This window comes from Dermacentor albipictus, chromosome 1 (assembly GCF_038994185.2).
Source record: "Dermacentor albipictus isolate Rhodes 1998 colony chromosome 1, USDA_Dalb.pri_finalv2, whole genome shotgun sequence".
Lineage (NCBI taxonomy): Eukaryota > Metazoa > Arthropoda > Arachnida > Ixodida > Ixodidae > Dermacentor > Dermacentor albipictus.
The window spans coordinates 375,400,511-375,413,123 of record NC_091821.1 but is presented as its reverse complement, the minus strand read 5'-3'; the positions used below and the strand labels follow the sequence as shown (position 1 = coordinate 375,413,123).

The following is a 12,613-nucleotide window of genomic DNA, read 5'->3' as shown; positions in this document are numbered from 1 at the left end:
TGGTCAGGGGGGGATTGATGTCTTGGCTCGCAGCGACCACTTGTGCATTGATGTCACCGCCCCAAAACATCCAACAAGGACAGGCAACTGCAAAATGAACCCCACAACACGGCTCTGCGCCGAGATGACGTGCATTGGCTCTCACTTTAGACTCGCTAGGCTTCAAAAAAAACAACAACAACATAAGTGCAGAAACAAAAAAAATGCTACATTTCACTATGCCAATTTCTGAAGCAAATTCCTGCTGACCAATTCAGCAATCATGGAGGGAATTCTGCTAAATGAGAGGGGATTTTCTTCGCCTAAAGAAAAGCTAACACTAGTAACCCTAAAATTTAGGCGGGACCCTCAAACGCAGAATTCAAATTAGCCTGCTCAAACCATCCGCATTGCTATGCAACTTTCCCTTCTTATATCTAATGGAGAAGTTGTACTCTTGGAGAGTGAGGCTCCATCGGAGCAAGCGGCCGTTTTTGTGTGACATTTGATTGAGCCACGTCAGAGGACAGTGGTCGGTCTCGAAGATGAACTTCGCTCCGTACAAGTAACACGACAACTTCTGGACGGCCCAAACCAAACAAGCGCATTCCTTCTCTGAAGCGCTGTAGGCTTCCTCTCTTACATTTAGTTTACGGCTGGCGTAGAGGATAGGATGCTCCTCGTTATCGTCGCCGACCTGACTAAGTACCACGCCCATACCTCTGGCGCGCGAAGCACAGGGCGAGAAACCAATAGCGTTTTCAAACTTTGAAAAGCGTTCTCTTTGTCCTTATCCCAGTGTACGTTACTCGGTGCTCCCTTTCGGAGGGCGTCTGTTAATGGACTTGCCAATTGCGAGTAATTCGGAATGTACCGTTGATAGTACCCCACAAGTCCCAAAAATGAACGAAGGTCCGTTTTCGTGCGCGGCTGAGAAAAATCTCCAATCGTCGCTATTTTCAGCTCAGCCGGCCGTCTCATGTCCTGACCGACAACATGGCCCAGATAAGTAACCTGCGAACAACCAAACCTACACTTTTCCGCTTTCATCGTTAAGTCGACTTTAAACGTACGAAGCCTCGCATTCTTGTCGTAATAGAATTTGGCGTTCTTTTGAGCTAGTGCCATGTTCTTTCCGACTAGTTCTTGGGTTGTGCTTAGCCGCTCCAGTAAATTTAGCATGTATTCAACCACGGTTGGACTCTCCCCTCTTTCCTCCCACATCTCTCTTAACATTCTCAGTGGAGACCGGAGTGTCCTCCCATACACTAGTTCTGCTGGTGAGAACCCTGTTGCCTCATGTGGAACCGTTCGCAAAGCAAACAAAGTTGCCGGCAGACAGTTCTCCCAGTTCTCCTTGTGCTCGTAACAGAGCGCACGCAAAACTCGCTTAAGCACCGAATGCCACCTCTCTACACTGTTTGACTGAGGGTGATAGACAGAACTGTGTATTAACTTTACCCCGCACTTTTGCAAGAATGTGGAAGTCAGTGCGCTCGTGAATACTGACCCTTGATCTGCCTGAATTTCGGCTGGAAACCCAACTCGTGCAAACACTGTCAAAAGCGCGTCTACTACTTCGGTGGAGCTGAGCTCTTTCAAAGGGATTGCTTCTGGAAACTTGGTGGCCGGACACAGCATGGTAAACAAGTACCTGTAGCCTGATTTTGTTTTTGGAAGAGGCCCTACCGTGTCTATTACCAGTCGTCTGAAAGGCTCTGTTATTAAGGGCACTACCTTCAGTGGAGCTTTCCATGTCTCTCCTGGTTTACCAGAACGCTGGCAGGCGTCGCATGATCTTACAAAGTTTTCTACATCCTTGAAACAGCCAGGCCAGTAGTATTCCATAAGCAATCTTTCCTTTGATTTGTTTATGCCTAGGTGGCCGGACCACCCATTTCCATGACAAAGACTCAAAAGGTCCTCCCTATACTTAGTAGGTATGACTAACTGATCTAAAATCTTACCCTTTCGATCTCTGTAATGCCGATACAACAATCCTCCTCTCTCATGTATCGTTACGTTGCGCCTAGCAATGCCTTCTTTAGCTGTGTCACGTAATTTAGCTAAGCTCTCATCATTCTTTTGCTCAGCTGCCAGTGACTCTCTATCCACGCGTAAGAGTTGATCGAAGTTCTTTGAGGCCGGTGATAATAACGACCCTGTCTCGCTTGTGAGCGCGTCTGCTTGCTCTTCCTGCAGGCTAGAACTCTGACACTCTAGTGCTACGCTCTCATTGAGCTGGTCAGCTGGCAGGCTCTCCTCAACTGTTCTTTTGTCCCTCGGGCCTAGCTCGGATTCGGGTATTGAAGTTATCCCCTTTTCTGCTTCCGCTGGAGGAGCTTGAGCATTTTCAGCCGAAAGCGCCGCGATCTTACGAGCTTGGCCTCGGGTCAATGCCTGTACTATGCCCTCTCCCAGTTTGAGCCCTCTGTCACGCAGTAACTGATTCGAGCGATTCGAAAAGATGTAGGGATACTGCAGTGACAAAAATTTGGAAACTGCAGCCTCAGTCTCTAGCTCCCCGAATGGTCCACTGATTTTGACTTTGGCCATGGGCAGACACACGCTGTGTTCTTCTACAACCTGTTTTATCCATGCTACTTCTCCGGTGAAGTCATCTACCATCACGTAAGACGGATGGACAATGTCCAGCGTGGCGGCACTGTCTCTTAGCACTCGGCATGGTTTTCCATTAACTTGCAGGTCGTGGAGATATGGACTTAAAAGTTCCATATTCTCATCTTTTTCCTCCACGTAGGAAAAAACTACGCTAGACTTCTCGCAGTTTACAGCTATATGTCCCAGTTTGTGGCATTTGTAACAGCGAATTGGTCTAACAGATTCCAATTTTCTTTTCTGTTCTTTTTGTGCGGTTTCTCCGTTAAGTTTCTCCTCGCTCTTTTCTGCGGGCTTTTCCGCCATGTCTACAGGCTCTGATCGTCTAGTTTGCGCACCCTTTTTGAACGGAAATGGTTTCCGCGGTCCATTTCGACCGTCCCAGTTTCCCTCCTCGGCGTTCAACTTTCTACGGGTTGCGTACTCTTCGGCTAATTCCGCCGCCCTTTCCACAGTGTTTACATTACCTCTGTCTTGCACCCACAGTTTCACAGCTTGGGGGATGGTTTTGTAAAACTGCTCTAGACACATGCATTCAATGATCATGTCTCTGCTGTCGTACGCTTCCGCGCTTTTAAGCCACTCGACTAGGTTGGCCTTTAAGCTATATGCAAACTCCGGATAGCCCTCGCTATCTTTCTTGCCTGTGCTCCTAAACCTTTGCCGAAAAGCCTCGGCTGAAAGGCGCTATTTCTTCAGGAGACTAGCCTTAACTTTTGCATAATCATATGCATCCTGCACACTCAGTCTGGCGATTACTTCCGCCGCCTCACACGGCAACATAGACAGCAACCGCTGTGGCCATGTACTCGGGCCGAAGTTCATCTTCTCGCAAGTCCTTTCAAAATTGCTTAGGAACAAGCCTATGTCGGTCCCGACCTCAAATGGCTTTAATAGCCTGTCCATGCGGTACGATTCTGCCTCGCTTGATCGACCCAGAGCGCCTTCACTTCCTTGAGGCAACTCCAAACGTTTGCTTTCAAGTTCAAGTTGCATTTTCCTTAACTGAAACTCGCGATCTTTATCGCGTTCCTCTCTCTCTCGCTTTTCTCTTTCTCTTTCCCGTTCTTCTCTTTCTCTTTCCCGTTCTTCTCTTTCTCTTTCCCGTTTCTCTCTCTTTTTGAGAAGTTCCATTCCCATTTCAATATCTTCCTCACTGGCCTGATTGGAAATTAGCTCCAATAATTCCGATTTGAGCATTTCCTTGCGTACATCTAGGCCCAGTTCCTCACCAACAATCAACAACTCGTCTCTCAGCAGTGTCCTTAACTCCATGACTGCTGCTTTACTGCCTTGATTCTGCTCTCTAAATCTAGCTAGGAAAACACAACCTAGCTAACACACAACAATCTAGCTTCCCTACTGTTCTAAACAGAACAACCACAAAATGAAGCCTAGAGAGTCAAAGCAAAACCCAAGCACTCACCGCAGATACAGCACCATGTCGCAAAGTCCATCTCACCGCTGTCAGCCAGTTGTCAGGATTGGGGGCTCAATCCCATCGTCCGTGGTCCTTTGCCAAGATTGGAGTACGGCATGAATTTGAAGGTAGCTGGCCCATGCCGTCGTCCAACTTATTTACGCTGAGATCGTTGATGAAGTGAAGAACTGCTTCTCATCGAGAACGAGGAAAAGGGTTTATTTACAGAAATTAAATCAGTGTAACATGACTGCTTGAGAAAAAGAGTATTAGTCCAACAGGACTGCATGAGAGAAGTGACTCAGTCTAACATGACTGCTCAAGAGAAGTCTGCTCAGCATTCGCACAACCACAGTTTTTATACACTCGATCCGCCGGTCCTACGACGCGGCGACTGTTCGTTTACTCATCACCAACGCGCCGCTGCTCTGCAGACCAGTTTACGTACACAAAGGCAACCGCGCTCTGATGCCCGACGACGGCGTTGGCGGGTGCCGTTCCGGGAACTATCGTTGCCGATCGAGGGTCGCTCGTTGTTCCGTGCCACTCCGAACCGTGAGAAGCACAAAAATACGTCGTTCCCGCGGCAGCTTGTCCATGCGTGTCAAATCAGCTCCGCGTTGGGGAACTCCGGAATCATTGTTCACGCACCGAACTAGTTCCGTCACAATGTCGAAGGGGCTGGAGGAAGGCGGCGGATTCCAGCGCAAAGGTCGCTTCTTTGAACGCCTCCCAGCTGCAGCGACGGAGAGGGAGAGGTGCGCGTCGTGTCGCCCTGTCGTAACTGTGTGGCAATCTTGTTTCGCAGCTCGCCATTCTTGACAGCGCCTCCATGGCCCGGAAAGTCTCGACTGTCTAGCGCTGACAACCGCTAGGCAGGAAGAGAACGGCTGCTGGTCAGGGGGGGATTGATGTCTTGGCTCGCAGCGACCACTTGTGCATTGATGTCACCGCCCCAAAACATCCAACAAGGACAGGCAACTGCAAAATGAACCCCACAACACGGCTCTGCGCCGAGATGACGTGCATTGGCTCTCACTTTAGACTCGCTAGGCTTCAAAAAAAACAACAACATAAGTGCAGAAACAAAAAAAAATGCTACATTTCACTATGCCAATTTCTGAAGCAAATTCCTGCTGACCAATTCAGCAATCATGGAGGGAATTCTGCTAAATGAGAGGGGATTTTCTTCGCCTAAAGAAAAGCTAACACTAGTAACCCTAAAATTTAGGCGTGACCCTCAAACGCAGAATTCAAATTAGCCTGCTCAAACCATCCGCATTGCTATGCAACTTTCCCTTCTTATATCTAACGGAGAAGTTGTACTCTTGGAGAGTGAGGCTCCATCGGAGCAAGCGGCCGTTTTTGTGTGACATTTGATTGAGCCACGTCAGAGGACAGTGGTCGGTCTCGAAGATGAACTTCGCTCCGTACAAGTAACACGACAACTTCTGGACGGCCCAAACCAAACAAGCGCATTCCTTCTCTGAAGCGCTGTAGGCTTCCTCTCTTACATTTAGTTTACGGCTGGCGTAGAGGATAGGATGCTCCTCGTTATCGTCGCCGACCTGACTAAGTACCACGCCCATACCTCTGGCGCGCGAAGCACAGGGCGAGAAACCAATAGCGTTTTCAAACTTTGAAAAGCGTTCTCTTTGTCCTTATCCCTGTGTACGTTACTCGGTGCTCCCTTTCGGAGGGCGTCTGTTAATGGACTTGCCAATTGCGAGTAATTCGGAATGTACCGTTGATAGTACCCCACAAGTCCCAAAAATGAACGAAGGTCCGTTTTCGTGCGCGGCTGAGAAAAATCTCCAATCGTCGCTATTTTCAGCTCAGCCGGCCGTCTCATGTCCTGACCGACAACATGGCCCAGATAAGTAACCTGCGAACAACCAAACCTACACTTTTCCGCTTTCATCGTTAAGTCGACTTTAAACGTACGAAGCCTCGCATTCTTGTCGTAATAGAATTTGGCGTTCTTTTGAGCTAGTGCCATGTTCTTTCCGACTAGTTCTTGGGTTGTGCTTAGCCGCTCCAGTAAATTTAGCACGTATTCAACCACGGTTGGACTCTCCCCTCTTTCCTCCCACATCTCTCTTAACATTCTCAGTGGAGACCGGAGTGTCCTCCCATACACTAGTTCTGCTGGTGAGAACCCTGTTGCCTCATGTGGAACCGTTCGCAAAGCAAACAAAGTTGCCGGCAGACAGTTCTCCCAGTCCTCCTTGTGCTCGTAACAGAGCGCACGCAAAACTCGCTTAAGCACCGAATGCCACCTCTCTACACTGTTTGACTGAGGGTGATAGACAGAACTGTGTATTAACTTTACCCCGCACTTTTGCAAGAATGTGGAAGTCAGTGCGCTCGTGAATACTGACCCTTGATCTGCCTGAATTTCGGCTGGAAACCCAACTCGTGCAAACACTGTCAAAAGCGCGTCTACTACTTCGGTGGAGCTGAGCTCTTTCAAAGGGATTGCTTCTGGAAACTTGGTGGTCGGACACAGCATGGTAAACAAGTACCTGTAGCCTGATTTTGTTTTTGGAAGAGGCCCTACCGTGTCTATTACCAGTCGTCTGAAAGGCTCTGTTATTAAGGGCACTACCTTCAGTGGAGCTTTCCATGTCTCTCCTGGTTTACCAGAACGCTGGCAGGCGTCGCATGATCTTACAAAGTTTTCTACATCCTTGAAACAGCCAGGCCAGTAGTATTCCATAAGCAATCTTTCCTTTGATTTGTTTATGCCTAGGTGGCCGGACCACCCATTTCCATGACAAAGACTCAAAAGGTCCTCCCTATACTTAGTAGGTATGACTAACTGATCTAAAATCTTACCCTTTCGATCTCTGTAATGCCGATACAACAATCCTCCTCTCTCATGTATCGTTACGTTGCGCCTAGCAATGCCTTCTTTAGCTGTGTCACGTAATTTAGCTAAGCTCTCATCATTCTTTTGCTCAGCTGCCAGTGACTCTCTATCCACGCGTAAGAGTTGATCGAAGTTCTTTGAGGCCGGTGATAATAACGACCCTGTCTCGCTTGTGAGCGCGTCTGCTTGCTCTTCCTGCAGGCTAGAACTCTGACACTCTGGTGCTACGCTCTCATTGAGCTGGTCAGCTGGCAGGCTCTCCTCAACTGTTCTTTTGTCCCTCGGGCCTAGCTCGGATTCGGGTATTGAAGTTATCCCCTTTTCTGCTTCCGCTGGAGGAGCTTGAGCATTTTCAGCCAAAAGCGCCGCGATCTTACGAGCTTGGCCTCGGGTCAATGCCTGTACTATGCCCTCTCCCAGTTTGAGCCCTCTGTCACGCAGTAACTGATTCGAGCGATTCGAAAAGATGTAGGGATACTGCAGTGACAAAAATTTGGAAACTGCAGCCTCAGTCTCTAGCTCCCCGAATGGTCCACTGATTTTGACTTTGGCCATGGGCAGACACACGCTGTGTTCTTCTACAACCTGTTTTATCCATGCTACTTCTCCGGTGAAGTCATCTACCATCACGTAAGACGGATGGACAATGTCCAGCGTGGCGGCACTGTCTCTTAGCACTCGGCATGGTTTTCCATTAACTTGCAGGTCGTGGAGATATGGACTTAAAAGTTCCATATTCTCATCTTTTTCCTCCACGTAGGAAAAAACTACGCTAGACTTCTCGCAGTTTACAGCTATATGTCCCAGTTTGTGGCATTTGTAACAGCGAATTGGTCTAACAGATTCCAATTTTCTTTTCTGTTCTTTTTGTGCGGTTTCTCCGTTAAGTTTCTCCTCGCTCTTTTCTGCGGGCTTTTCCGCCATGTCTACAGGCTCTGATCGTCTAGTTTGCGCACCCTTTTTGAACGGAAATGGTTTCCGCGGTCCATTTCGACCGTCCCAGTTTCCCTCCTCGGCGTTCAACTTTCTACGGGTTGCGTACTCTTCGGCTAATTCAGCCGCCCTTTCCACAGTGTTTACATTACCTCTGTCTTGCACCCACAGTTTCACAGCTTGGTGGATGGTTTTGTAAAACTGCTCTAGACACATGCATTCAATGATCATGTCTCTGCTGTCGTACGCTTCCGCGCTTTTAAGCCACTCGACTAGGTTGGCCTTTAAGCTATATGCAAACTCCGGATAGCCTTCGCTATCTTTCTTGCCTGTGCTCCTAAACCTTTGCCGAAAAGCCTCGGCTGAAAGGCGGTATTTCTTCAGGAGACTAGCCTTAACTTTTGCATAATCATATGCATCCTGCACACTCAGTCTGGCGATTACTTCCGCCGCCTCACACGGCAACATAGACAGCAACCGCTGTGGCCATGTACTCGGGCCGAAGTTCATCTTCTCGCAAGTCCTTTCAAAATTGCTTAGGAACAAGCCTATGTCGGTCCCGACCTCAAATGGCTTTAATAGCCTGTCCATGCGGTACGATTCTGCCTCGCTTGATCGACCCAGAGCGCCTTCACTTCCTTGAGGCAACTCCAAACGTTTGCTTTCAAGTTCAAGTTGCATTTTCCTTAACTGAAACTCGCGATCTTTATCGCGTTCCTCTCTCTCTCGCTTTTCTCTTTCTCTTTCCCGTTCTTCTCTTTCTCTTTCCCGTTCTTCTCTTTCTCTTTCCCGTTTCTCTCTCTTTTTGAGAAGTTCCATTCCCATTTCAATATCTTCCTCACTGGCCTGATTGGAAATTAGCTCCAATAATTCCGATTTGAGCATTTCCTTGCGTACATCTAGGCCCAGTTCCTCACCAACAATCAACAACTCGTCTCTCAGCAGTGTCCTTAACTCCATGACTGCTGCTTTACTGCCTTGATTCTGCTCTCTAAATCTAGCTAGGAAAACACAACCTAGCTAACACACAACAATCTAGCTTCCCTACTGTTCTAAACAGAACAACCACAAAATGAAGCCTAGAGAGTCAAAGCAAAACCCAAGCACTCACCGCAGATACAGCACCATGTCGCAAAGTCCATCTCACCGCTGTCAGCCAGTTGTCAGGATTGGGGGCTCAATCCCATCGTCCGTGGTCCTTTGCCAAGATTGGAGTACGGCATGAATTTGAAGGTAGCTGGCCCATGCCGTCGTCCAACTTATTTACGCTGAGATCGTTGATGAAGTGAAGAACTGCTTCTCATCGAGAACGAGGAAAAGGGTTTATTTACAGAAATTAAATCAGTGTAACATGACTGCTTGAGAAAAAGAGTATTAGTCCAACAGGACTGCATGAGAGAAGTGACTCAGTCTAACATGACTGCTCAAGAGAAGTCTGCTCAGCATTCGCACAACCACAGTTTTTATACACTCGATCCGCCGGTCCTACGACGCGGCGACTGTTCGTTTACTCATCACCAACGCGCCGCTGCTCTGCAGACCAGTTTACGTACACAAAGGCAACCGCGCTCTGATGCCCGACGACGGCGTTGGCGGGTGCCGTTCCGGGAACTATCGTTGCTGATCGAGGGTCGCTCGTTGTTCCGTGCCACTCCGAACCGTGAGAAGCACAAAAATACGTCGTTCCCGCGGCAGCTTGTCCATGCGTGTCAAATCAGCTCCGCGTTGGGGAACTCCGGAATCATTGTTCACGCACCGAACTAGTTCCGTCACAATGTCGAAGGGGCTGGAGGAAGGCGGCGGATTCCAGCGCAAAGGTCGCTTCTTTGAACGCCTCCCAGCTGCAGCGACGGAGAGGGAGAGGTGCGCGTCGTGTCGCCCTGTCGTAACTGTGTGGCAATCTTGTTTCGCAGCTCGCCATTCTTGACAACACATAGGCACACACATTCCAATGTCCGGCGCTGACGTCAGAGGGGCGCCGTTCCGGGAAGCTCGGAGCCATGGTGGGTAGCTCGTTGTCCTGCGTCCCGGAAGGCGCGTGGGAAGCAACAAAAAACGGCTTTCCCGCGGCAGCTCGCTCATGCGTAGCAGATCAGGTACGCGCTGGGGAGCTCGGGCACAATAGTTCGCACGCCGAACTCGTTCCGTCACAATGGCGATGGGGCTGGAGGATGGAGGCGGTGTCAGCACAAAGCCCGCATCATCGAACGCATCCTAGCTGAAGCGACGGAGAGTGGGGGATGCGTGTCTTGTTCCCCGGTCGTAACTGGGTGGCAATCTTGCATTGCAGCTCGCCATTCTTAACAGCGCACTCCGCTCCAGTCCAACCGTGACGATGACGCAACCTTTGAGATGAGCGAGTGACTGCCTCGCGTGGATTTCTGGAGGCACAAAGAAGGTCACGTGGAATCACGTGTCTTCAAGGCGCACGTTCAGAGTGGAGGCATGCTGCGTACAGCATAAACAGCATGGCGCGGGGTGTATACTGGCCTGTGCACCACTGCGACATCAAATGCCATGACGGTGTCACTCATGTTTTTGCGCACTCGACCATATGGCACCTTGTGCATTACGCCTGTTTCAACGATTTGGAATAACCATCTGTGTCTCTCCACCATGGGCACAACGGCTGTTCAAGCGTTACTGTCGACGCAACTCAGTTCGGCGGTTACTACGCTGTTATCAGGAGATCACAGTGGAGCGACGCTTTGTTTATGCATTGTCGATTGCCGATAACAGTTTGCAGTGACGTTTTACCTTTCGGACATCGCCTTTTTCTTTTTTTTTTCCGCTCCTTTTTCTTCTGAAGTGACATAACGTAATTTTATGGCTCTTGTGTGGCTGACACGCAGTCTTAATGCCAAGACTACAGTCGAACCCACTTATAACAATATTCAAGTGCTATGAAAATTTCGTTGTTATAACCGGGTTGCATGAAAAAGTTAAAACAAGGGGATGGCAGAGCTGATATGAGAAAACTATATAGGCAGGGAGGCCAGTGCCCCTTCCTACCACCTTCCTCCTCTCGGCTGTTGATTGTGTTTACTCATTTAACTGCTTCCTGGGCGCTCCGATTGCGTGTAACAAGCTGCAGCTGTCGGCGTTAAAGAATGGCACTGCTATAACAACTGCAAAGAGGGGTCACGGGTGGCAAGCAATATGTGAGCACCGCCAAGGCATCGCATTGGTGGCCCCAAAAGGGTCCTTTTAAAAATTGCGAGAAGGCTGCTATGGCAGCCTGTCAGCTTGAGAAACCCAGAAGAAACACTGAGGAGAGATCACCACAAGCATCTCACCATGTACATCTCACTGGCTTGCTCAAGAAAAGCCTATGTCCATCAGCCATGCATGCTTTACACTAAGCTTACTGACATCCTTCCCCAAGTCGGAGATGCATGCTTTACACGAAGCTTGCTGACATCCTTCTCCAAGGCATCCAAACGCTCGACGTAGTGCAGTGGAAGGTTCCTCGTGAAAACGAAACCCCCAGAAGCGGGGGGGGGGGACTGAATCATGCCAAGCATCCTGTGAGGACAACGTTGAGGCAGCCTGCGCTACCACCTCATCGCTGTTGCCATCACTGTCCGATGAAAGCATGTTCGCGATGATCATCTCATCAGTTATAAGCACTTAGTTTCCAAATCTATAGCCACGCACTTTCTTTTCACGAGCAACGTCGTGCATTGCCGATGATCAGCAGGCAGATCAGCCATCTTCCGTTTCGGTGGCGAGTCAAGGGAAGTTGAGAAACCGCGTGGCCAGGACCAACTTCAACGCAACCAACAAAAACGAACGCGAGCGATTAAGCTGTTCGCAGAACTGCACTGAATCAGGAGCCAGCGAGCAACAAGCGAGCTATCTGCTTGTGGCGCAGTTGGCGGGGTCCGTTTGTTTTTCGGAGGGTAGGGCGGCGTAGAGCTATGGGTACAGCCCATTCGTGTTCGGAGGAGTGGAAGGGTGACGGGAGAGAGCCGTGCCGAGATGACTGGAAAATGAGCTTGCAGCGGCTGTTGGAATTGTGGAGCGGCTCGAATTTCTCGTTTACTTTTTTTCTTTTCAAGTATTTCGCATTTCACTACCTTTCGGCTTGGACACCCAGCAGCGAGACTTCATCGTTATAACCGATAATGCGACATCAGGGCATTGTAGTGACCAGGGTATTCCACCATGAAAAACATACAAAAGTTGACGGTACAGCAGCTTCTCATTTTTATATATTGTTAAAACCGGTATCGTTATAAGTGTGTTTGACTGTATGTATAATGTCCGAGACCTTTGCAGAGTGGCGACATGCTGCAGTAGTTTCGAAAGGTCGCACTTCTCGCCAACTAGAACGCTTCACACTCTTGTGCAGAATACAGTCATGTCCTGCTGGTAGTAAATTATATCGCAAGCTCTCAAATTAAAAATGGCGGCTGCACTTCGGAACGAGAGAAGTGTGTCCAGTTTTGAAATGACAGGTGATTGGAACCTGGCATTGTTTTGAAAGAGATATACGATGCCCCATTTCATTCTTAAGATGGCCGTTTCTGAAGGAAGTTTGCAGTTAGGTGTGGGAGTGCACCGGGAACAAAAATTACACTGAAAATCCTGGTTTTTGGACTAAAGTGCTGCTGAATTGTGACTGCTGATGCCAGCTTCATTGCTGTTAATTTTTTAGCATATATAAGTCCTATTCCTTATGTAACTAACTACTGACATAACAACCACGTTTCGCGGAACTATCGAGTTCATTATAAGCGGGTTTGACTGTGTATCCATTTTAAAGGTATGCTTAGTGAACATGTCAT

The 12,613-nt window shown here is 48.9% G+C and overlaps 1 protein-coding gene across 4 annotated transcripts in view; it reads left to right on the top strand.

Annotated features, from left to right (window-relative positions):
• Positions 1-12,613, top strand: part of LOC135901744 (PHD finger protein 20-like protein 1) — a 61,391-nt gene that overhangs the window by 24,878 nt on the left and 23,900 nt on the right. The gene's annotated exons all lie outside the window — the stretch shown is intronic.